Source organism: Opisthocomus hoazin, chromosome W (assembly GCF_030867145.1).
Source record: "Opisthocomus hoazin isolate bOpiHoa1 chromosome W, bOpiHoa1.hap1, whole genome shotgun sequence".
Taxonomy (NCBI): Eukaryota; Metazoa; Chordata; class Aves; order Opisthocomiformes; family Opisthocomidae; genus Opisthocomus; species Opisthocomus hoazin.
In genome coordinates this window covers 28180393-28195378 of record NC_134453.1, presented here as the reverse complement: position 1 = coordinate 28195378, position 14986 = coordinate 28180393, and the positions used below count along the sequence as shown (strand labels likewise).

Below are 14986 nucleotides of genomic sequence, written 5' to 3'. Positions count from 1 at the left end.
CAGGGCTCGGTAGGCGTGGGCCAGATCCCAGCACGTTGCGGTGATTTGTGTCTCTCTGGAGTTCCCAGGGTGGCAGCACACTTTTTGCAGATATTTTACTAGATTGTCCGGATCCTGCACTTGCTCAGGGGTGAGTTTAAAAAACACCGGTGGTGCCCACTGCCCTAGGTACTTTCCCATGCTGTCCCACACACCCAGCCACTCACAGCTATCCAGCCCCGGGGCAGGTCTCTGCACGATGTTCTTAACGACTTGTTTGACCCTAAAGAAAACCTGCAACACATTCAGGAAGCATAACAATAGAAACCCGCTGGCCTGAGCATCCCAGGGGTACTCGAAATTCTCAAAAGCCATTAGGACCAGCCTGAATGAGAGAGGGGGGGGTGAAAGAGTGGGGGGAGGTATCCCATCCGGTTTTCCCCACAGATTGGGTTTGATTATTAACAAATTCTAAGACATAGCATCCGAGGTATGAAATGACTGCAGTGCCGCATGCAAATACAAGCCTAATATCATACACATTGACGTTATCATGTCATAAGTCGACATCATACAGTACAACAAAATCATCATCCTGATCTTTTTCCCCGCGATGATGAACAGCACGGCATTGAATACGTACTGCAAATAAGGATTCAAAAACCACAGCCATCTGATCACAGACAGAAACATTTTTTACCGGCGACTGTTTAACACAGAAAATGCGTATAACAAAATTTAACAAAATGTAAGAAAGCAGTTTTAACGCCCGGCTAGCTCAGTCGGTAGAGCATGGGACTCTTAATCCCAGGGTCGTGGGTTCATGCCCCACGTTGGGCGCCAAATTAATATTTTGGTTTCGGCTGCTGCCGGCAACAAAAGCTCCACGCGGCCACCCCTCCCCCCGCCGGTGTGCGGAGGAGAATGAAAAGAAACAGGCAGAAACTGGTGGGTCGGGATAAGGGCAGTTTAACAGAACAGCAAACAGGGAAACAGTAACAACAACGATACAGATAAGGAGAAATACGACACAAACTCGCACAACAGACCCTCTCTCCCGGACAGGACCGGTGCCGCGCGCTCCCCAGCTGCAAGTGAGTCCCCGCCGCACCGCCCCTCCCACCGGAACCCAGCGTGACGTCACATGGTATGGAATACCGAGCTCTGTTTGGCCAGGTGGGGCCAGCCCCCACCCCCCCGGCTGTGCCCCTTCCTGGAGTCCGGTGAAAATTAACCCTGTCCTGGCCAAACCCAGGACAGGATGAAACAGATTGAATGTAAAATTGGAGGTAAAGTGGTATCTCACGAATTTCTCTACATGCCAGCATCCCCCATTCCTCTTTTAGGGCGATATTTACTTTGTAAATTAAGAGCACAAATAACCTTTTCTGATAAATTGATACAGTTACATCTACCAAAAGAAAGTGCCTGGAAAACACAAATTTGTTTATTGACTATGAAATAATAGGAGGATATCAACGACCTCAAGGGGATCCTGGACACTGTGATAACTACAGTATGGGCAACCAAGAGACCGGGAAGAATGAAGAATGCTGTACCGGTAAATATTGAATGGAAACCCGGAGCACAACCAGTGAGAAAGGGACAGTATCCTATTAAATGGGAAGCCAGAATAAGGTTGGAGCTGTTGATAAAAGACTTTACTCAGTATGGACTATTGACAGAATGTCAATCTGAACATAATATTCCAGTTTTGCCTATCAGAAAGCCCCAGACACAGGAGTATTGGTTAGTATAGGATTTAAGAGAAATTAACCAAAAATCAGTTGATGTGCATCCAGTAGTTCCTAACCCTTATACTTTATTGTCATAGGTATCTGAGAATAATGTTTATTTTACAGTACTGGACCTACTGGACCTGACAGGTACTTTCTTTATACCTCTGGAAGAAGAAAGCCAGAAATTGTTCATGTTCTAATGGGAAAGTCCAACTCTGCTGCACCATGCTACCCCAGGGACTTAAGAACAGCCCTACCTTGTCTGGTAATGTACTTGCCAAAGAATTTGAAGACTGGAAAGGTAAGTATCCTTCTCTCACTTTGCTACAGTATGTAAATAATATACTAATAAGGACCACTTCAGAACAACAATGCCAAAGAGCTACCGTTGATCTGTTGAATTTCTTGGGACTTTCTGGATACAGAGTATCACAAAAGAAATCCCATATTGTGCAAACAACTGTGGAGTACCTGGGTTTTGAAATTTCACAGGGCAAAAGAAAATTGGAATTAGAACATGACTGTTTACAGATTATAGAACAGGTGTATTCCAGTAATACACTGCAAAGACAATCAGAAAGGCAGAAAGGACAAACATATCATTAGTGGAAATCAGAAAGCTGATGAGACAGCAAAAAGGGCAGCTTTGACAGAGTCTTTGGTGGGGGCTTCAACTCCAACTGGAAGAATTTTACTGAAACCTCCAACATATTCGGAAAAGGACAATCAATTAGCAAAACTTCTAAATTATACCAAAACCAAGGATGGATGGTGGACAACTGATACTGGACAAATAATAGTCACAACCCCACTAATGAAGGAATTAATAAAAAGACTCATCAAGAAACTCATATGGGGGCAGATGCAGTAGTAGCAAACATCAGACGATATGCTACAGGGCCAAAAATGCAATCAAGTACGGACACAATAGTAAGGAAGTGCCGGATCTGCTGTGAAAATAACCCTAAGATCCAAAGAAATAGCCCTTGGGGAGTACTGCCAAATAGATTTCTTGGAGTTACCAAAATGGGGACAATATAAATATCTACTTGTTCTGGTAGATACATTTTCTGGGTGGTCTGAAGCTTTCCCTTGTCACAACAATAGGGCTAGGGAAGTTGTTAAAATTTCATTAAAAGAAATTATCCCCAGGTTCAGGATCCAGGTTTATCCTCTGACAATAGACCTCATTTTATTTCAGAAGTAGTTCAGGGAGTGTCGAGGTTTCTCCAATTTAAGTGAGATCTACCTACCCCCTGGAGGCTACAATCTAGTGGGAAAGTAGAAAGAATGAATCAGGCTTTCAAGAGACAAGTCTCTAAACTTTGTCAGGAAGCCCACCGTAAGTGGACAGAAGCCTTACCCTTAGCTCTTTTGTAAATTCGAATAACCCCTAGGGTCAAGGAAGGAGTAAGCCCCTTTGAGATCATAAAGGGGAAAGCATATCCCACAAATCTTTTAAACATTAAGGGAGACCAAATGCATATAAAAGGACAGGCTGCAATTAAAAAAATATTTGATTTCTCTTTCACAGACTTTGTCTTCACTACATAGATACCTAAATCAAAAGGTTTCTCTTCCCTTGGATGCACCAGTTCACCCACTTCAACCAGGGGATGCTGTTCATATACGGACCTGGAAAGATGAACCATTGAAAGAGAAGTGGAGAGGACCCTATACTATATTATTAAAGACTTATATTGCGGTCAAGGTAGAGAGAATTGGTTCCTGGGTTCATTATATACAGGGAAAATAAGCACCGAAGCCTGAACAAGATCTTCGATTGACCAGAGACCTTCGATGAACTGTAACTGGAAAACAGGACTGGCATATGTAAAAATTAAGTACCCTGAGGCCAATTGTTTTTGTGTTTAGGATTAATAATTTGTTACCTATTGTTTTGTTGTTTATGTATGGAATGAAATTTTTCTCACTCAAGAATAATTATAAACACCCCCCCAAAAGCATTATTAATCTAACCCTGATGAAATGAGGATTGTGAGTTTTACAAGTATATGTTCAGTATCTGTTTTCTGTAAAGGAAATTTAATCTTACAATTTATCCAGTCATTCGGGAGAATCCACAACATGAGCAGTTGGACCTCCTGTCTACCATTGCCAAAATCAACAGCTAGCCCCTTGGAATGGGGAATCTTGACTTTAGATCTAAACCAAACATTTGAGGACATGATAGATAACAGAGCAAGAATTTTGACTCTGAAAGAAAGTGGTGAAAAGGTGTTAGGATTAGGAAAGTGGGCAGGGGCTTTTAATCTGACAAATAAAAGGATAGCAGATATCTGTTGGTGTGTAAATGAGGCTCAGAATACTCCCTTTGGAAAAGGGAGAGAATCTAACCAAGGAAGAAGTGGACCTGAACCTTGTGAATGTTATCCCTGGGGAATGGACTTATCTCTACCTACATCAATGACACTTGGACTGGTACCATAATCAAAAGCAAATCTATTAGTTGTAATAAAGAAACAGTACCCCCTACGGGTCATACAGTATGGGTCAGTGATGACGGTACCTGGACGACACAATTGCCTCTAGGAGGGAAACAATGACAATATACATTGGGCATGTTAACTTTATGCCCTCTATGGAGAAAGAGACCCTAAGGACCTCAATTATTGGGAAAAATAAAGAAAAGTGAAGCAGACACCTGGAGACCACCCTCTTCAGAGAGAAAAGTAGGGTGGATACTACAGGCAGTCTTTAGTCCCCAAATCACCTCATTTCAAAATCGTGCATGGCTACATGTGTGAAACGGTGTAACTTGAGACAGAACAGTGCTGTCTCATGACCCTGAAGGATCAGCGCATCCTGTGCCTCCCTTCTCTGTTCTCAGGAGATAAGCTGTTTTCAGACATCCAGCCGCAAAAGATCCTGGAAAACAGCAACTGTGAACTGGCATTCGTAAAGCCACGAATCCAAAGCTGATTGTCTCTAGTAACTATTGTATTAGTATATAAGGCATTCACTTGAGGAATAAAATGATTCTGATCAACCACAATACTGGGGTCTGTGCAATCATTCACCACAGCTATACAATCTGAAAAGACAAATAGAGTTATTAGCAAATGCCACAAAGACAGGATTGCAGGATTTGAATACCCAGCTACAAGCCACATCTATTATTGCTTTATGGACAGTGAGCATGTGGATATTTAAATTTAAATTATAAAGATTGTTGTGTTTGTATTCCAAACATTACTGAACATTTAGAGGACAGGAGGATGGTTGGCAAATTTACTCAAAACTGTAATCAGAATCATAGGGAACATCCAGCACAGAAGGCGCCAAAAGCAGGATGATCGCCAAAGAAGCACGAAGTTAACAAAGATCTAGGGTAATTAGGGGAAAGGTAAAGGCAGTGGGGAGAGATCGCGACGACCAACTCAATTCACAACCAGAAAGACTGCGCCCCCCTCAGCTTGTGAGCATGCATAGTTAAGTAAAGAAGGAGTATACCTCTAAGATAAGCACCCCAGTGACAGGGGTGAGATCGACAGCCCAACTCAAGTGCATCTACACCAATGCACGTAGCATGGGCAACAAACAGGAGGACCTGGAAGCCATTGTACAGCAGGAGAGCTATGTCTTGGTTGCCACCACAGAAACGTGGTGGGACAGCTCGCATGACGGGAATGCTGTCATGGATGGCCATATACACTTTCACAGAATCACAGAATCACAGAATGGTAGGGGTTGGAAGGGACCTCTGTGGGTCATCTAGTCCAACCCTCCTGCCGAAGCAGGGTCACCTACAGCAGGCTGTAGAGGACCTTGTCTAGGCGGGTCTTGAATATCTCCAAAGGAGGAGACTCCACAACCTCCCTGGGCAGCCTGTTCCAGGGCTCCGTCACCCTCAGAGGGAAGAAGTTCTTCCTCATGTTCAGATGGAACTTCCTGTGCTTCAATTTGTGCCCATTGCCCCTTGTCCTGTCACTGGGCACTACTGAAAAGAGCTTGGCCCCATCGTCCTGACACCCACCCTTCAGATATTTACAAGCATTTATTAGGTCCCCTCGCAGCCTTTTCGTCTTCAGGCTGAACAAGCCCAGCTCCCTAAGCCTCTCCTCGTAGGAGAGATGTTCCAGTCCCCTCACCATCCTTATAGCCCTCCGCTGGACACTCTCCAGTAGCTACTCATCTTTCTTGAACTGGGGAGCCCAGAACCGGACGCAGTACTCCAGATCGGGCCTCATCAGGGCAGAGTAGAGGGGGAGGAGAACCTCCCTCAACCTGCTGGCCACACTCTTCTTGATGCACCCCAGGATCCCATTGGCTTTCTTGGCAGCCAGGGCACACTGCTGGCTCATGGTCAACCTGTCGTCCACCAGGACACCCAGGTCTCTCTCCACAGAGCTGCACTCCAGTAGATCTGCCCCAAGCCTGTACTGATGCATGGGGTTCCTCCCCAGGTGCAGGACCCTGCACTTGCCTTTGTTGAACCTCATCAGGTTCCTCTCTGCCCAGCTTTCCAGCCTATCCAGGTCACGCTGAATGGCAGCACAGCCTTCCGGTGTCTCTACCACCCTCCCAGTTTGGTGTCATCAGCAAACTTGCTGAGGGTACATTCCAACTCTTCATCCAGGTCGTTGATGAAGAAGTTAAACAAGACTGGGCCCAGTACTGACCCCTGGGGGACACCACTTGTTACCAGCCTCCAACTAGACTCAGAGCCGCTGATGACAACCCTCCGAGTTCTGCCATTCAGCCAGTTCTCAATCCACCTCACTGACCACTCATCCAGCCCATACTTCCTGAGCTTCCCTAGGAGGATATTATGGGAGACAGTGTTGAAAGCCTTGCTGAAGTCTAGGTAGACAACATCCACGGCTCTCCGTCTACCCAGCCAGTCATGCCATCGTAGAACGCAATCAGATTGGTCAGGCATGATTTCCCCTTGGTGAATCCATGCTGACTACTCCTGATAACCTTCTTTTCCTCCACTTGCTTGATGATGGCCTCCAGGATAAGCTGCTCCATCACCTTTCCCGGGATGGAGGTGAGGCTGGCCGGCCTGTAGTTCCCTGGGTCCTCCTTCTTGCCCTTTTTGAAGATTGGAGTGACATTGGCCTTTCTCCAGTCCTCGGGCACCTCTCCTGTCCTCCAGGACCTCTCAAAGGTGATGGAGAGTGGCTCAGCAACGACATCCGCCAGCTCCCTCAGCACTCGTGGGTGCATTCCATCGGGGCCCATGGATTTGTGGACGTCCAGATCGCTTAAGCGATCCCTCACCCAGTCCTCCTCAACCAAGGGAAAGTCATCCTCTCTGTAGGCTTCTTCTCTTACCTCCGGGGCCTGGGATTCCTAAGGGCCAGTCTTAGCACTGAAGACTGAAGCAAAGGCGGCATTCAGTAGCTCTGCCTTCTCTGCATCCTCTGTCACCAGGTCACCCGCCTCATTCAGCAGCGGCCCCACATTGTCCCTAGCCTTCCTTTTGCTGCTGATGTAGTTGAAGAAGCCCTTCTTGTTGTTTTTGACATCCCTTGCCAGCTTCAATTCCAAGTGGGCTTTGGCCTTCCTCGTCGCATCCCTGCACGCTCTGACCACATTCCTGTATACTTCCCAAGTGGCCTGTCCCTCTTTCCACATTCCATGGACCTTTCTCTTTTGCCTGATCTCCGCTAGAAGCTCCTTCTTTAACCATGCAGGTCTCCTGCCTCCTTTGCTAGATTTCTTTCTCAGGGGGATGCACCGCTCCTGAGCATGGAGGAAGTGTCGTTTAAAGAGCCACCAGCACTCATGGACCCCCCTGCCTTCGAGAGCCCTGGCCCACGGGATTCCTCCCAGTAGCTCCTTGAAGAGGACAAGGTTAGCCCTCCTGAGGTCCAAGGTTTTGATCCTTCTTATTGCCCTGCTTCCTCCACGCAGGATCCTGAACTCCACCATTTCATGGTCTCTGCAGCCAAGTCTACCTCCGACCTTCACATCCTCCACCAGTCCCTCCTTGTTTGTTAATACAAGGTCCAGCAGCGCGCCTTTCCTTGTTTGTTCCTCCACCACTTGCATCAGAAAGTTATCATCGATGCTCTGTAGGAACCTCCTGGATTGTGCCTGCCTAGCTGTATGGTCTTCCCAGCTGATGTCAGGGTGGTTGAAGTCCCCCATGAGAACCAGGGCCTGTGACTGTGAGGCTGCTTGCAGCTGCCTGTAGAAGGCCTCATCAACTTCCTCCTCCTGGTCAGGTGGCCTGTAGTACGCACTGACAATAACATCACCTATATGAGCCTGTCCCTTAATTGTAACCCACAAGCTCTGGACTCCTTCATCTGCCCCCAGGCAAAGCTCAATGCATTCCAGTTGCTCCCTCACATACAGAGCAACTCCACCACCTCTCCTTGTTGGCCTGTCTTTCCTAAAGAGTTTGTAGCCATCCATGACAGCATGCCAGTCATGCGAGCTGTCCCACCACGTTTCTGTGATGGCGACATAGTCGTAGCCATCCTGCTGTATAATGGCTTCCAGTTCCTCCTGTTTATTGCCCATGCTACGTGCATTGGTGTAGACACACTTGAGCTGGGCTGTCAATTTCACCCCCAACACTGGCATGCCATTCCTGGGCTCATCCCTAGTGAGCTGGGTGATGTCCTCTTCCCCCTTCAAACCTAGTTTAAAGCCCTCTCAATGAGCCCCGCCAGCTCGTGGCCAAGAATCGTTTTTCCCCTTTGAGATAGCTGCGATCCACCTGTTGCCAGCAGGCCCGGTGCTGTGTACACTTCCTCATGATCAAAGAAGCCAAAATTTGACCGATGGCACCAGTCCCTGAGCCCTCTGTTAACCAGGTGAGTTTTCCTGCCCCTTTCGGTGCTGTTCCCTGCCACTGACGGGATGGAGGAAAACGCCACCTGCGCCCCTGATCCCTCAACCAGTCACCCCAGTGCCCTGAAGTCCCTTTTGATGGCCTTGGGACTTCTCTCCGCGATCTCGTCCCCGCCAACCTGCATTACCAAGAGGGGGTAATAATCAGAAGGCCGCACCAGACCAGGGAGTTTCTTTGCAACATCCCTAACCCGGGCCCCAGGGAGGCAGCAGACTTCCCTGTGGGATGGGTCCTGTCGGCAGATCGGGCCCTCTGTTCCCCTCAGAAGGGAATCACCTATGACAATGACCCTCCTTTTTTTCTTAGCCGAGGCAGTCGTAATACGTGGGGCTGACTGACTCGTCCTGGGCAACCCCCTGGATGGAGCTTCACCTACACCTTCCTCTGTGGCTGGTCCCTCACATTCCAGAGCCCCATATCTGTTGCTTAAGGGCAACTGGACAGGTGAGGGAGGCTGGGAGGGGATTTGCTTGCCACCCCGAGCAGGGTCCTGTTTCCATTCCCCCCCATCTCTTAGGTCCCCTCTTTCTACTCGGTGGTGAGAGGGTAGGGGGTTCTCTGCTTTTCGTGGAGCTGCCTCCTGCTGCCTTGGCCTCAGGGAGGGCAGGGTGCAGCTCCACCAGTCGATCTCCCTCTCACACTCCCGGATGCTCCTCAACCTCTCCACTTCCTCTTTCAGCTCTGCCACCAGGCTGAGTAGGTCATTCACCTGGTCGCACCGAACACAGCCGTTGTCTCTGCTGTCCTCCGGTACGAGCGCCAGGCTCAGGCACTCCCTGCAGCCAGAGACCTGGACACCTGTTTTCTTGCGTGGGGCCTCCGTCTGGGTCCCCACACTCCTTCTAGCAACAGCTTTACCAGGGGTAGTAACCATAGTTAGAATATCTCCTGGATAGGCAATGCCCACTACTTTAGTAGCCAGGAGCGGGGACTGCACCCTGCCTGTCGCCTTCCCTGCATGTACTGCCTGCGTGAACTGCTGCGCAAACTGCTGCACTGCTCCCAGGCTGCTGCACCGCCTCTGTTTGCCGGCTCTGTTTGCCGGCTCTGTTTGCCGGCTCTGTTTGCCGGCTCTGTTTGCCGGCTCTGTTTGCCGGCTCTGTTCGCCCGTGCTCCTGGTCGCTCGCGCTCCCTGGGGGCTGCTCTTATCCGTGAGGGGGTTTGGCCGCTGTCACACTTGACTCCGCCCCCACTGAGTCAGAGCTGCCGCTCATTGGCACCTCTCACTCTCCCACTTGGGGGGGGGGTGGGGTGGGGAGGGGGGGGGCGGGACTGGGGTCTCTCTCTCTCTCTCTCTCTCTCTCTCTCTCTCTCTCTCTCGACGATTTTTGCCGCCTCGCTGCTGCTGTTTTGCCACTGTAGAAAGGGTCCCTCGGCGCGAGCCTCTGCTCCAGAGCCCTTCACCTTCAGTAGCTTCCAGCTTTAGGAAAGACAGGCCTACAAGGAGAGGTGATGGAGTTGCTCTATATGTGAGGGAGCAACTGGAATGTATTGAGCTTTGCCTGGGGGTGGATGAAGAATGAGTCAACAGTTTATGGGTTAGAATTAAGGGACAGCCTCATATGGGTGATGTTATTGTGGGTGTTATTTCAGGCAGCTGCAAGCAGCCTCACAGTCACAGGCCCTGGTTCTCAAGGGGGACTTCAGCCACCCTGACATCAGCTGGGAAGACCATACAGCTAGGCACATGCAGTCCTGGAGGTTCCTGCAGAGCATCGATGATAACTTTCTGATGCAAGTGGTGGAGGAACCAACAAGGAGAGGCACTCTGCTGGACCTTGTACTAACAAAACAAGGAGTGACTGGTGGAGAATGCGAAGGTTGGAGGTAGACTTGGCTGCAGCAACCATGAAATGGTGGAGTTCAGGATCCTGCGTGGAGGAAGCAGGGCAATAAGTAGGATCAAAACCTTGGACCTCAGGAGGACTAACTTTGGCCTCTTCAAGGAGCTACTGGGAGGAATCCCGTGGGCCAGGGCTCTTGAAGGCAGGGGAGTCCAAGAGTGCTGGTCGCTGTTTAAGCATCACTTCCTCCATGCTCAGGAGTGGTGCATCCCCCTGAGAAAGAAATCTAGCAAAGGAGGCAGGAGACCCGCATGGATGGGCAAGGATCTTCTAGTGGAGCTCAGGTGGAAGAGAAAGGTCCATGGAATGTGGAAAGAGGGACAGACCACTTGGGAGGAATTACAGGAATGTGGTCAGAGCATGCAGGGATGCAACGAGGAAGGCTAAGGTCCACCTGGAACTGAATCTAGAAAGGGATGTCAAAAAAAACAAGGAAAGCCTCACCTCCATCCCGGGAAAGATGATGAGGCTAGTCATTCTGGAGGTCATCATCAAGCAAGTGGAGGAAAAGAAGGTTATCAGGAGTAGTCAGCATGGATTCACCAAGGGGAAATCATGCCTGACCAATCTGATATAGCTTTCTATGTTAGCATGACTGGCTGGGTAGATGAGGGGAGAGCCGTGGATGTTGTCTACCTAGACTTCAGCAAGGCTTTCAACACTGTCTCCCATAACATCCTCCTAGGGAAGCTCAGGAAGTGTGGGCTGGATGAGTGGTCGGTGAGGTGGATTGAGAACTGGCTGAATGGCAGAACTCAGAGGGTTGTCATCAGCGGCTCTGAGTCTAGTTGGAGGCCTGTAACTAGTGGTGTCCCTCAGGGGTCAGTACTGGGCCCAGTCTTGTTTAACTTCTTCATCAATGACCTGGATGAAGAGTTAGAGTGTACCCTCAGCAAGTTTGCTGATGACACCAAACTGGGAGGAGTGGTGCATGTACTGGAAGGCTGTGCTGCCATTCAGCATGACCTGGACAGGCTGGAGAGTTGGCAGAGAGGAACCTGATGAAGTTCAACAAGGGCAAGTGCAGGGTCCTGCACCTGGGGAGGAACAACCCCATGCACCAGTACAGGCTTGGGGCGGACCTGCTGGAGAGCAGCTCTGCGGAGAGGGACCTGGGTGTCCTGGTGGACGACAGGTTGACCATGAGCCAGCAGTGTGCCCTGGCTGCCAAGAAGGCCAATGGGATCCTGGGGTGCATTAGGAGGAGTGTGGCCAGCAGGTCGAGGGAGGTTCTCCTTCCCCTCTACTCTGCCCTGGTGAGGCCCCATCTGGAGTACTCTGTCCAGTTCTGGGCTCCCCAGTTCAATAAAGTTGAGGAGCTACTGGAGAGTGTCCAGCGGAGGGCTATGAGGATGATGAGGGGCCTGGAACATCTCTCCTACGAGGAGAGGCTGAGGGAACTGGGCTTGTTTAGCCTGAAGAAGAGAAGGCTGAGAGGGGACCTTATAAATGCTTACAAATATCTGAAGGGTGGGTGTCAGGAGGATGGAGCCAGACTCTTTTCAGTGGTGCCCAGTAACAGGACAAGGGGCAATGGGCACAAACTGAAGCACAGGAAGTTCCATCTGAACATGAGGAAGAACTTCTTCCCTCTGAGGGTGACGGAGCCCTGGAACAGGCTGCCCAGGGAGGTTGTGGAGTCTCCTTTGGAGATATTCAAGACCCGCCTGGACAAGGTCCTGTGCAGCTTGCTGTAGGTGACCCTGCTTCGGCAGGAGGGTTGGACTAGATGACCCACAGAGGTCCCTTCCAACCCCTAACACTCTGTGATTCTGATTCTGTGTATAATTTGATGAATCAATCAAAATGTAATAAAAATTTCTTTGTCTTTGTAAGAGTATATAATACTTGTGACTCTGCTAAGTGATGTGCTAGCTTTGTGGAATTATCATAGAATCACAGAATCATAGAATCGTAAAATGCTTTGGGTTGGAAAGGACTTTTAGAAGTCATCTAGCCCAACCACCCTGCAGTGAGCAGGGACATCTTCAACTAGATCAGGTTGCTGAAAGCCCCGTCTAACCTGGCCTTGAATGTTTCCAGGGATGGGGCGTCCACTACCGCTCTGGGCAACCCGTTCCAGTGTTGCACCATCCTCACTGTAAAAAATCCAGTCAAAATCTACGCTCCCTTAGTTTAAAAACATTTCTCCTTATCCTATCACAACAGGCCTTGCTAAAAAGATTGTCCTGGGTTCGGCCAGGACAGGGTTAATTTTCACCAGTAGCCAAGAGGGAACAGAACTGGGCAGCCTGACCCAACCTGGTCAAACAGAGCAGGATATTCTGTACCATGTGCCGTCATGCTGGATGGTTTCGGTTAGTCCTACCTCGGGCAAAGGCAAGCCCGTCCGCGGGATTGCTTTTGCTCAAGGACCTGGGTCTACCTGGTGGGTAATGTGAAAGGATGGGGAAGTCCGATGTGTACCCCATGGGGATTTGATTTTGGGTGAGAATAGTCCATAAATAAATTGTATAAAGTTAATTGGTAAATAACCCTGTCACTGTCTGTTATCACTGCTATAATTGCTATATGTTATACCAGTAGTAGCATAGTAAGAATTGTCCAGATTAAGGAAAGATGGACTTTTTGATGAAACCTAGCAGAGCACAGCGATGATGGGACTGGACCTGGTTTTCAACAACTGGCATCCAGCAACTTCATCAAGATCAACATCTCCAGCCTGCAGACTGTGGGCAGGGGCCGCACCAGATACATCAGCCGTGAGCTCCGGATGCAGCAAGCGACCGCCCATCACCACACATCACCTCCCCTGCCACGGAAGACCATTACGACAGATGGAGCCCGTAGTCATGGATTAAATTAACTCAACAGACACTTTAGAGTGATGATCCATAGACTAAGGGAATGATATCTGGAGACAGGAGAAATGGTGGTGATCAACTGGACAATGGGGGACCTGGGCATGACGTAGATGGTATAGAATAAGGGGTGGATAATGTCCTGGGTTTGACCAGGACAGGGTTAATTTTCACCAGGAGCCAGGAGGAGACACAGCCAGGCGGGCTGACCCCACCTGGCCAAACAGAGCAGGGTATTCCATACCATGTGCCGTCATGCTGGGTTCTGGTTGGGGGGTGCTGGGCGGCGGAAGTCAGTCGTGGCTCGGGAGCGCACAGCAGCAGCAGGTAGTGAGAGTTGCTCTCTGCGTTCTGCTGTTTTGTGTTGTGTATTCTCCTTATCGGTATTGTTGTTGTTACTGTTCTCTTTGCTTGCTATTCTGTTACACTGCCCTTATCCCGACCCACCAGTTTCTGCCTGTTTTTCTTTCCATTCTCTCCCGCACCCCAGCAGGGGGGAGGGGCTGCAGGGCGACCGCGTGGCCCTTTTGTTGCCGGCCACAGCCAAACTATAACTAAGATTTTCTCCATCTTTTCTGTAGGCCCCCTTTCTGGTACTGAAAGGCTGCAGTAAGGTCTCCCCTTCTCTTCTCCAGGCTGAACACCCCCAACTCTCTAAGCCTTTTCTCATATAGAAATCATAGAAATCATAGAAAGTTTTGGGTTGGAAGGGACCCCTAGATGTCATCTAGTCCAACCCCCCTGCAGCAAGCAGGGACACCGCTAACTAGGTCAGGTTGCTCAGAGCCCTGTCCAACCTGGTCTTGAATGTTTCTAGGGATGGGGCCTCCACTGCCTCTCTGGGCAACCCGTTCCAGTGTTTCACCACCCTCATTGTAAAGAATTTCTTTCTTATATCTAGCCTAAACCTACCCTGTTTTAGTTTAAAACCATTACCCCTCGCCCTGTCACTGCTGTCTCTACTAAAAAGATTGTCCCCATCTTTCCTATAGGCTCCCTTTAAGTACTGAAAAGCTGCAATCAGGTCTCCCCGCAGCCTTCTCTTCTCCAGGCTGAACAAGCCCAACTCTCTCAGCCTGTCCTCATAGGAGAGGTGCTCCAGCCCTCGGATCATTTTTGTAGCCCTCCTTTGGACCCGCTCCAACAGTTCCATGTCCTTCTTGTGCTGAGGGCTCCAGAGCTGGATGCAGTACTCCAGATGGGGTCTCACCAGAGCAGAGTAGAGGGGCAGAATCACCTCTCTCGACCTGCTGGCCATGCTTCTTTTGATGCAGGCCAGGATACGGTTGGCCTTCTGGGCTGCGAGCGCACATTGTCGGCTCATGTCCAGCTTTTCATCCACCAGTACCCCCAAGTACTTCTCGGAAGGGCTGCTCTCAATCCCTTCCTCCCCCAGCCTATACTGATAGCAGGGGTTGCCCCAACCCAGGTGCAGGACCTTGCACTTGGCCTCGTTAAACTTCATGAGGTTTACACAGGCCCACTTCTGAAGCTTGTTCAGGTCCCTCTGGATGGCATCCCGTCCTTGTGGCATGCCAGAATTAGGTCATACATCACCTAGCACTCATATCTGTGCAAATATGCAATGAAGATAACACCTCTGCTCTGTGTGCATGTTGGCGTACTGCACACCGGGTAAATGAACCCACTTTTGGGACAACAATGAGGCTAAACCATGACAGTCTATTTGGTGCCCAACATAGGGCTCAAAACAAAGGCAGTTTTGCATTAAATGTGATGTAGCTACAGTAGTTCTTAAGTGGCAAGCTC

The 14986-nt window shown here is 49.5% G+C and overlaps 1 non-coding gene across 1 annotated transcript; it reads left to right on the top strand.

Annotated features, from left to right (window-relative positions):
• The first annotated feature begins 746 nt into the window (after window positions 1-746).
• Window positions 747-819, top strand: TRNAK-CUU (transfer RNA lysine (anticodon CUU)). Its single transcript has one exon. It is a non-coding gene; the product is annotated as a tRNA-Lys (tRNA).
• Window positions 820-14986: the final 14167 nt, after the last annotated feature.